Below are 10,430 nucleotides of genomic sequence, written 5' to 3'. Positions count from 1 at the left end.
CGTGTCCTGGTCAAGCCCCAGCCCTCCTCTCTCTGCAGGAGCCAGAAGGTCATAAATCCAAGGAGCTCAGTCCCATTTCTTGGCCTTCAGGGCTGGGGAGGGAGAGGGTGACTCTCAGTGGCTGTTTGTGGGGCCAGTCATTATCTACCTGAACAGGAATAGTCAAGTCTTCTGCAGTCTGACGGGAACATTGCCAAGGTCAAAAAAACTGTGAAGACATTGGCCTTTGTGACACAGTATGACATTTATTTATTTACTTATTTTGAAATGGGGTCTCACTCTGTCACCCAGGCTGGAGTGCAGTGGCTTGATCTCAGCTCACTGCAACCTCCGCCTCCCAGGTTCAAGTAATTCACTGCCTCAGCCTCCCGAGTAGCTGGGATTACAGGTGCCTAGCACCACATCCAGCTAATTTTTTGTATTTTTAGTAGAGACAGGGTTTCGCTATCTTGGCCAGGCTGGTCTTGAACTCCTGACCTTGTGATCCACCCATCTCGGACTCCCAAAGTTCTGGGATTACAGGCGTGAGCCACCACGCCCGGCCTAGCATGACATTTAATATGAATCAAACACATAGGTCCCCTTGTTTGCTTGGTTGGTCTGGGCATACCTGTCCCCACAGTGCCCTGGAATTCCCGCATCCCAACACTTAGCACACCGTCCAATAACTTCCAGTTTCTTCTTCTACCCAACTAGACCATCAGCCTGCGAGAGTAGGGTCCGTTTCTTGTTCACCTTTCCACGCCCAGCACACAGCCCAGGGCCCACCACCCTGCAGGCTCCGCAGCAATGCTCCAAAAGCTCTTTTTATGTCTCAGTCTAGACATCAGGTCTACCCAGACAAAGAGGCAGGAAAGTCTGGCCCATCTTGGGGGTACCAGGTCTGTGAGCTCCTAGAGGACAGGACCAGCATGCTGCTCCTCTCTGTCCCCAGTCCCCAACAGGGCCCAGGACATAACAGGGCTCAAGAATATGTGTTGAATGCATGACTGACTCACTTCTCCTTACTCACTTCTGTTTTGGTTCCGCCCCAGTCTGCAGCCTGGGTGAGCTGAACAATGTCATGCACAAAAGAAATTCTCTTAACAGTTTGGAAAACTGTGACAACACCTTCTCTGTGCAGAAACGGAAGTGGAAGTGGTGGGGGGTGTCTTCACGGTTCCCAGCCTCGGGGCACATGGTGTGGGGTGTTTGCACCTGCCGTGCACCCAAGACCCCAAAGAGGGGGGACCACGTGTGAAACTGGTGAACGCAGGCCTCCTGAGCCAGGGCGTCTAATTTCCCAGGCTCTTGGCTGCCCAAGTGGGGCTACTAAAACCCTGGGACTTGGCACCAGTCACCGAAATGCTGTTCTTTCCATTCTGTTTGTCCCAATTCTGGTAAATGTGAGTTTTATTACCAGCAGCAACAACAAGAAGACAAAGTCAGAAGCGATCCAACTGGAAGCCTTCCTGGGTTTGGAGGCACAGCCTCTGCTCAGCACAGCCTGGCCTGGGGAGGCCTGGGGGCAGCAGTCTCCCCGGTAACAGTGGACCAGAATCAGGAGCTCAGGGACAGCTCTGCATGGCAGGGGTCACCTAAGGGAGAAACAACCTGGGTGGGCCTGTGTCTCAACCCGGGATTGCAGGCCTGGGAGGTGGCTGCCCCCTGGGTGGTCAGGGGCTAGGATGCCCTCCATGATGCCCGGAGAAAGGGGCACTCCTGAGATAGGACGCATTTCATCCCCTCCCACCCTCCTGCTGTAAGGCCCCCCATCGCCACAGCTCTCTAGGCAGCCCAGGCCTGCCCCGGGCCCCCATGAACCAGGCATTTCTGAACGCCTAGAAAAATCAAGTTTTATATTTTAAAATAGAAAGAAAGGGCTTTTGCTTCCCAGACCAGCTAGAGCTGCCCCATTTCCCAAATTACCAGTGCTCCATCTGATTGCTGCAGCTACTGCTTCTAATTATCTGAATCCAGAGAGGCCTGGGGACTACCCCAGGATGGGTAAGCCCTGCCCCCCACTTCCCACCGAAACTGCATGGTCAGGGCCTGGGCTGGGAGCCTGCAGATGGGCGCCCAGGCTCACCGTGGCTGCTGTGCACTGAAACTGCAGCAGATGTGGCTGCCCAGGCTGAGGCTGGGGCTGGGGCTGGAGCTGGGAGTGGCCTCCTCTTAGAAGCCTTCTCCTTTTCCCTACCTCTATCACAAAGGGGAGTCCTCCTGAAGCATACAAGAAAATGAAGCTGGGGGAGTTCACCTGCATTGAGGTGCAGCTAGTGGTGAGGACGGGGACCAGAGACTCTCATGGAGCACATGGGAGCTGTAGGTTTACAGCACTGGCTTCTAGTTAGTGGGAGCTGGTGTGGGGGGCTTCGGGTCAGGAGCAGAGGGCAATGCGAGCATTGTTCTCTAGGAGGGGGCAATGGGTCCCAACCTGGGAGACCCACTGCCTAAACCCCCTGCCCAGAGCCAAGACCAGATTCCTCTGTACTTGCTGCATCTCCAGGGTGACTCACAGGAAGAAGAGGAGAAAAGGCTGAGGGGATTTTGCGGGTGAGTATACTAGAGGCAGGGAGGGAGCAGAGATAGAGGAGGTGGCAGCAGCAGGTGCTGAAAGGACTTGTGGTGGGAGAAGTTTTCCACCATCGTCTGGATGGTGTGTTTGCTCAGGATTGTCTAAGTGAGAGTGAATTCTTTTGAGCCGTGGGCTGTACAAACACACGCTTCCGACTGTTGTGAGCGCCACTGAGAACTTCTTTAATGCTATCAACAACCACGTGAGACAGATATTATTATTTCCAGTTTATGGAGTAGGAAACTGAGACTTGGAGAGACTGAATAACTTGCTCATGCTTGCTGTGGTAGCTAGTATCCAAAGACGGCTGCGGACAATCTTGCCCTCCCTATACACACACGGCACTTCACCCCTCAAGAGGTGGTGCTTATGTCCCCTCATCTTGAATCTAGGATGGGCCCACAACTTCTCTGGCCAATAGAATGCAGGGGAAATGATGTCCTGGGACCTCAGAGCCCAGGCATTAAGTAGGCTTGACAGTGTCTGCCTCCTCCCTTTTGGGACCCAGCCTCCATGTTGCGGGGAAGCCCAAGCAGGAAAGAGGAGAGGACTATCTGGAGGAGAGTTGAGGCTCTCAGCTGACAGTCCCAGCTGAGCTCGGAACTGATAGGACGCTATGGTTGAAGTAGATCTTCTTGCCTCCCTAAAGACAGCTCAGATAATGACACACAGGGCACAAACAAATCCTCCCTGCTCAGCCCTTCCAAACTATAAAATCTTGAGCACATAATTACTCTTTTTTTTTTTTTTTGAGATAGAGTCTCACACTGCTGCTCAGGCTGGAGTGCAGTGGCATGGTCTCGGCTTACTGCAACCTCCGCCTCCCGGGTTCAAGCGATTCTCCTTCCTCAGCCTCCTGAGTAGCTGGGATTACAGGTGCCCACCACCATGCTCAGCTAATTTTTTGTATTTTCAGTAGAGACGGGGTTTCACCACGTTGGCCAGACTGGTCTTGAACTCCTGACCTTGTGATTCACCCACCTCGGCCTCCCAAAGTGCTGGGATTACACGCATGAGCCACCATGCCTGGCCGATTACTCTTTTAAGCAATAAGATTTGGGGTATTTGTTATGCAGAAATAGATAACCGAAACTATCATCCAGCCAGTCAATGGCAGAAATGAGATTCAAGCCCAGGTCTGGTAGTCCAGGGCCCACTGTCTTGCCACCAAGCCCCAGGGCTGCTCTCCCACCACTGACACGTAGGGTATCATCCAAAGCTCTGAGCCTTCACCCCAAGTTGAGGCCGCTCAACTTCCTTTCATGTCCTGCTCCCTGAACTCCCAGCTCAGCTGAGGGTTAGGGGAGTGCAGGTGGCCTCAGGGTCAGATTCCCCATGGCAGCCTCTCCTCCGCTTAGAACCAGCTGCCCCAGATGCCCGCTGGGGGAACTGCGAGACCTAAACCATCTGTCAACCTAATGAGGCTTTCCTTTTCTTTTCCCTTTCCCCGCATCTCCTCCTCCAAGTCTAGATAAAGACTTCACAAGTCCAGGGAAAAAGAAATCAGATGCTGGTGAGGTAGCAGGAATGGGGCGGGGCGTCCCTGGGTCCTCTATGCCCTCATCACCAGGGGTTAGCTCCAAGGAAGAGACTTGTCAGCCCCTTGGGGATCTGAGAAAAGAGGGAGATTGTGCCCATGAGTCAGACATTCCAAAATAAAGGACGTGCAAAGGAGGCGACCTCAAACCAACTGTGCGACTCTTGCCCATCCTCCACTCCTGGCTGCTAACTGAAGGCCAAATAGAGAGAACATTTCTTTTTTTTTTTTTTCTTTTTTAGAGACAGAGTTTCACTCTGTCACCCGGGCTGGAATGCAGTGGTGAGATCATGGCTCACTGCAGCCTCAACCTCCCAGGCTCAAGCAGTCTTCCTGAGTAGCTGGGACTACAGGTACATATCACCATGCCCAGCTGATTTTTAAATTTTTTTGTACAGACAAAAAATTTAAACAGCCTGTGTTTCCCAGGCTGTTCTTGAACTCTGGCCTCAAGTGACCCTCCTGCCTCGGCCTCCCAAAGTGCTGGGCTTACAGGGGTGAGCCACCGTGCCCAGCCAGAGAGAACATTTCTAAGGAGAGTATGATCACAGAGTCCGGCGCACCACCCCTCTGCCTTATGCCTAGCGAGAGGGGCTTCACTGAGACTGCTGGGAGACCTGGACATGGGGCCTGGGAATAATTTGGAAGGGTGCCCTGTGGACTGGGTGGGGGCCAAGCCCCTGGGGAAGCAAGTAGTGAGAGGCTGTGGCTGGAGCTGCCTGCTTGTTGCTTGGAGCACAGGACAAGAAGAGGTGCATGCCAGCAAATGGCCCATTCTGCTGCATTCTGTAGCGTCAAAGGGTGTGTGAATGTTTCAGAAGCTGGTCTGAGTTACTTAGATCTGGTCCAAGAAAATGAAGCTGAGGAAGAATTTGCCTGCACTGAGGTGCAGCTAGCGGTGAGGACGGGGACCAGAGACTCTCATGGAGCATCCACCTGAAGGAGGGTGAGCTGGTGCCAAGTGATGCTAGTGCTACAGTTTGGATCAGTGTTGGAGGTGGGGCCTAATGGGAGGTGTTCTGGCCATAGGTTGGATCCCTCATGAATAAATTAATGCCCTCCTACAGAGGCGAGGGAGTTTCACTCCATTATTTCTCATGAGAGCTGGTTGTTAAAAAGAGCCTGTGCCTCCCGTGTCTCTCTTGCTTCCTCTCTCTCCACATGATCTCTGTGTGTGATCTCACGCCAGCTCTGTTCACCTTCTGCCACGAGTGGAAGCAGCCCGAGGCTTTCACTAGATGCCCAGTCTTCCAGCCAGCAGAATCGTGAACCAAATAAGCCCATTTTCTTTATAAATTCCCCAGCCTCAGATGTTCCTTTATAGCAACACACACCGACTAAGACAACTAGTGACCTCTCCTGCTCCGACGCCCGACGCCAAGCCCTCACCCTACTGTCCCAAACTTGGAGGCGCCGAGGAGCCTAGTGAAGGGGAGGAAAGGTAGAAGCATGAGGCAGGGGCGGGGAGGAGAAACCCGCCAAACTCCCATGTGCCTTGTAGGCTTCCCATGTGGGCAGGTCTGGGATGGGGCAAGGGAGCAGTTTTAACTTCAAATGCCATCTGGAGTCTCAACTGTTTTGAGAGTTAGATGTTGTAATTACTGAAATTGGATTTGTGTGACTGAAAGTTACCCAAGGGATTTTTATTATCTTGGATGGACCAGAAAAACCAAGAAACCTACCATCAATTTCATCCAAGGTCAGAGGAGAACCCACCCCACCGAACAGGTTTGAAAAGACAGCGGGGAGAAAGAATTGTTTTCTGATTACACCCTACGAGGCTCCCTTGTTCAATAAAACTGTGACACAAACACTGGGAACAATTCTGGTGAATTTAGGAAGAAAGGAGTTGATTGATGGGACACTGGGTGGCTCAGAGTCACTGGGTGGGCTGGAGAAACCACTTCAGCAACTGCGAGATCACAAAGGGAACCGCAGGCTCCCGAATGTGGAGAGGATGCCACCACCTCCCTGATGCCCACAAGACTCTGTGTTGCTGTTGTCCCCTCTACCAGGATGCATTTTTCACTGTCCCCCTTCCTGAGTCACTTGTCCCTATGGCATGGTCTGGGTGTGATATGGTATGGCTCTTTGTCCCCACCCAAATCTCATCTCACATTGTAATCCCACGTCAAGGGAGGAGCCTGGTGGGAGGTGATTGGATCAGGGGGGCAGTTTCTCTCATGAGTCGTCACTCATGAGTTCTGGTTGTATCACAAGTGTCTGGCACTTCCCTGCTATGCTCTCTGTCTCTCCTGCCTCACGTGAGACTAACATGTGCCTTGCTTCCCCTTCGCCTTTGGCCATGATGGTAAGTTTCCAGAGGCCTCCCCAGCCACGTGGAACCGTGAGTCAATTAAACCTCTTTCCTTTATAAATTACCCAGTTTCAGGTAGAATCTTCACTGCAGTGTGAACATGGACTAATACAGAGAGGAAACATCTGATTGGCTGAGCCTGGTCACATGCTTGGCTCCAGCCCCAAGGGGCACTGGGAAAAACAGATTCAGCTTAACAACAGGGATACGTCCTGAGAAATGCATCGTCAGGCAGTTCCATTGTGTGAACATCGTGGGGTGCACTTACACAGACCTGCATGGCATAGCCTACTGCACACCTGGGCTATACAGGTTAGCCTGTTGCTCCTAGGCCACAAGCCTGTGCAGCATGTTTCTGTACTGAATACCGTAGGCAATCGCAACACAATGGTGAGTATTTGTGTATCTAAACATAGAAAAATATCGTTCGAAATATGGTAGGAAAAATAAAAGTATGGTACACCTGTATAAGGCGCTTACCATGAATGGAGCTTGCAGGACTGGAGGTTGCTCTGGGTGAGCCAGTGAGTGGATGGTGAGTGAATGGGAAGGCCTGAGACATTACCAACCACTGCTGTAGACTTCGTAAACACTGTACATTTAGGCTACACCACATTTATGAAACATTTTTTCTTTCCTCAGTAATAATGTAAACTTAGCTTACTGTACTTTCTTTTACTTTATAAACTTTTCAATTTTTAAAAACCTTTGGACTTTTTTATAATAATACTTAGCATAAAACACCAACACATAGAGCTTCACAAAGTATTTTCTTTGTACCCTTAGTCTATGAGCTTTTGTTCTTTTTTTTTTTTTTGAGGCGGAGTATCCCTCTTGTCACCCAAGCTGGAGTGCAATGGTGAGTCTCGGCTCACTGCAACATCCGCCTCCTGGGTTCAAGCCATTCTCCTCCCTCAGCCCCCCAAGTAGCTGGGATTACAGGTGTGTGCCACCACGCCCAGCTAATTTTTGTGTTTTTAGTAGAGACGGGGCTTCACCATGTTGGCCAGGCTGATCTCGAATTTTTGACCTCAGGTGATCTGCCTGCCTCGGCCTTCCAAAGTGCTGGGATTACACCACGTCCAGTCCGCCTTTTTTTCTATTAAAAGTTTTTTTTTAACTTTTAAACTTTCAGTTAAAAACTAGACACTAGCACACACATGAGCCTAGGCCTACATAGGGTCAGGGCCCTCAGTATCACCATCTCCACCTCCACATCCTGTCCCACTGGAAGGTCTTTGGAGGCAGTGCATGCATGGGGCTGTCACCTCCTATGATGACAATGCCTTCTTCTGGAAACCTCCTGAAGGACCTGCTGAGTCTGTTTACAGTTAACTTTTTTTTTTAATAACTAAAAAGAGTACACTCTTATTAGCAATTAAAAACACGGTGTAGTAAATACGTAAACCAGCAACATAGTTGTTTATTATTATTAAATATTAAGTACCACACATAATTGTATGGGCTATACTTTTTTATATGACTGGCAGTGCAGTAGGTTTGTTTACAGCAGCATCAACACAAACACATGAGTGATGTGTTGCACTCCGACCTTACAATGGCTGTGACGTCACTAGGCAATAGGAACTTTTCAGCTCCATTGTAATTTTATGGGACCACTGTGGTATGTGCGGTCATTGTTGCCTGAAATGTTGTTATGTGGTGCGTGGCCGCATAATAGTAGGTGGCCGGTGTCTCCCATCACAACTGTTTTGGAGGGGCGAATCCCAAATACAGGAACATGACTCAGATGATGGCCCCTGCGGGGGAAGGGAGGGCAAAAATTCATGTCTTTGAAAAGGGCAAACTGAAGTGATGACCGAGTTTACCTAGAAATTATCAAGATTACACATTCTGCCACCAGACTAAGGGAAGGTTTGAAAACTAGATTATTACACAAAACACACTATTGCAGAAAAATAAAGATACCAATAAAGATACTTTGGACACCTGAGTTTGTGGCTATGAAATTCATACTCACCCCAGAGGTAATGCGAGACATGAACAAAAGTAATCAATGAAAAACTGCTGGCATACTGACTGCTTGAACACTGTGGGCACTCGCTCAGTGTGGGACAAGGGTGCTGGCTAAAGTCCCTCCCCGCCCCTCCCTCCCCTCCCTGTCTTCCCCACCTCCCCCTGCCTCTCACCCCCCACCCCCCACCCCATTACCTCACTGCTGCCAGCCTTCCCTTTCCCATCAGTCCTCGTTAGGTGCAGAGCCCTGGCTCCTGTGGGGCCAGGCTGGACATGGCTTCCAGTGACAGGGCCCTTTGTCTCACAGGTGGGAGGCTGGCGTGCGACCTCCATCGGCTCCCACGTCTCTGCCTCCGTGCTCTGGCAGCTGGAGTGGGTGCAGCACGCAGCAAGGATACGGAGATGCCATGGTGGGCCACCGTGACTGCCGACCCTTCTAGGACTGCACCCCCGTCAATCCTTGCTGCCCCAGGCCCTGGACTCAAAGCCTCTCTTCGAGTCCCCACAGGGAACAGGGCCCCAGGAGGAGAGCAGGCTGCCCCCGTGCCCCCTGGCCCTAGAGGGTGAATTTCCCTTTCCTGTTGTATTTTGCCCACTCTCTGACATTCCTCCTCCCCACCTTCAAAGCTCAAATGATTCCCCAGGAAGCCCGCACTAGTCACTCTGATCTCTCCCTCCTCTGAACCCTGTGCTGCCAGGTCACATGCAAAACACGTGTCATTAAAGCTGGAAAAGACCTTCAGAATGACTTGGTCCAAACTCCCCATTTTACAGAAGGGCAAGTTGGAGCCCGGAGACGGTGTTAGCCCCCCACAGCTGTACAGCTGCACCAGGGCACAACGGCAGAGTCCAGATCCCCTGGACCTCCGGACACAGGACTCCCTCCTTACTTCGGGGACACTGCATGTACTGCCTTGGGTGGTCTGCTGTGCCTCCCCATGAGGGCGTGTCCCATGGAAATGGGCTCTTTTTCTTTCCCAGGCAGAGAGCTGGAGGTGCCCAGGGCCCCACAGCCAACATGGCCAGGGTGGGCAGGGGCCAGTCCATCATCATTCCCTAAGCAGTTATTGGAGCTCTGAGGTCCCTGGTAAGTAACACTGCAGCACCAGTGGGTGGTAACTCCTTCAGGCAGAAGGCTGAGCACGGTTTCCATGGAGACCGCCCAGGCTCTGGTTTCCAAGACAACACTTGCACGAGGTTACAGAGCTTCCTATTTATGTCAACTTAACATTTCCAACTGCTCTATTCTTCTGGCCAAACCCGGGCCAATGCAAGGCCTCCATTCTAGGATGGGTGACAGTCCTCAAGGGCTGGAGGGAAGTGGCTGAGACTCTGTGCATTTAGGTGAAAGTGAGACATTGCAGCCAGCAGGGCCTCCTCCAGACCAGGGGCAGGTGTATAGAGATCAATACGTGCTCATGCTCATGAATTATAAAAAGGTGTGGAAAGAGACATAGTCCTACAGCTTCCTGCCATCCCTGCTCTCCAGAGGGAACTGGTGTTACAAAGCTTTGAGTGTGCTTCCAGAAATAGTATCCGCACATCCATAGTGCTATCACTTAAAAAATTCACAAACGGGATAGAGATAAATATATACTCTTGCTCTTGCCACCTGCTTTACCCTAATTATAGATTTCGGAGAACTTTACACATCAGCACAAATAGATCTACCTCATTCTTTGTAATGGCAACAAAATACTGTACCTTTTTAAAAAACCAAGACTCCAACTAAAGGACATTTGTCTTCAGTTTCTTGCTATTATAACAATAAATATGCTTGTACATATACTTTTGCATATCCTATGGAGTACATCCATAGGATACATTCTGGGTCAAAGACATTGCATTTTAAAATTTGATATTGTCAAACTAATTTACTCCCATTACAGGCCAATGTTACAAAAAACATATATCTAAAATTCCTAAACAAAATGTTAGCAAATGGAATCCAGTAGCATAGATATAAGAAAATACCTCATAACTAAATCAGTTAGTAATATTCACCACATTAACAGATATGCAAACATATGAATAGATGCAGA

General features: G+C 50.4%; 1 long non-coding RNA gene across 1 annotated transcript; it reads right to left on the bottom strand.

Annotated features, from left to right (window-relative positions):
• Nucleotides 1-7,815: 7,815 nt before the first annotated feature.
• LOC134737385 (uncharacterized) lies at nucleotides 7,816-9,191 on the bottom strand. Its single transcript, XR_010122264.1, has 2 exons — nucleotides 8,584-9,191; nucleotides 7,816-8,171 (listed from the first exon to the last, which is right to left on the bottom strand). It is a non-coding gene; the product is annotated as an uncharacterized lncRNA (long non-coding RNA).
• Nucleotides 9,192-10,430: the final 1,239 nt, after the last annotated feature.

Source organism: Symphalangus syndactylus, chromosome 8 (assembly GCF_028878055.3).
Source record: "Symphalangus syndactylus isolate Jambi chromosome 8, NHGRI_mSymSyn1-v2.1_pri, whole genome shotgun sequence".
Taxonomy (NCBI): Eukaryota; Metazoa; Chordata; class Mammalia; order Primates; family Hylobatidae; genus Symphalangus; species Symphalangus syndactylus.
This window is presented reverse-complemented; position numbering and strand designations above follow the sequence as displayed.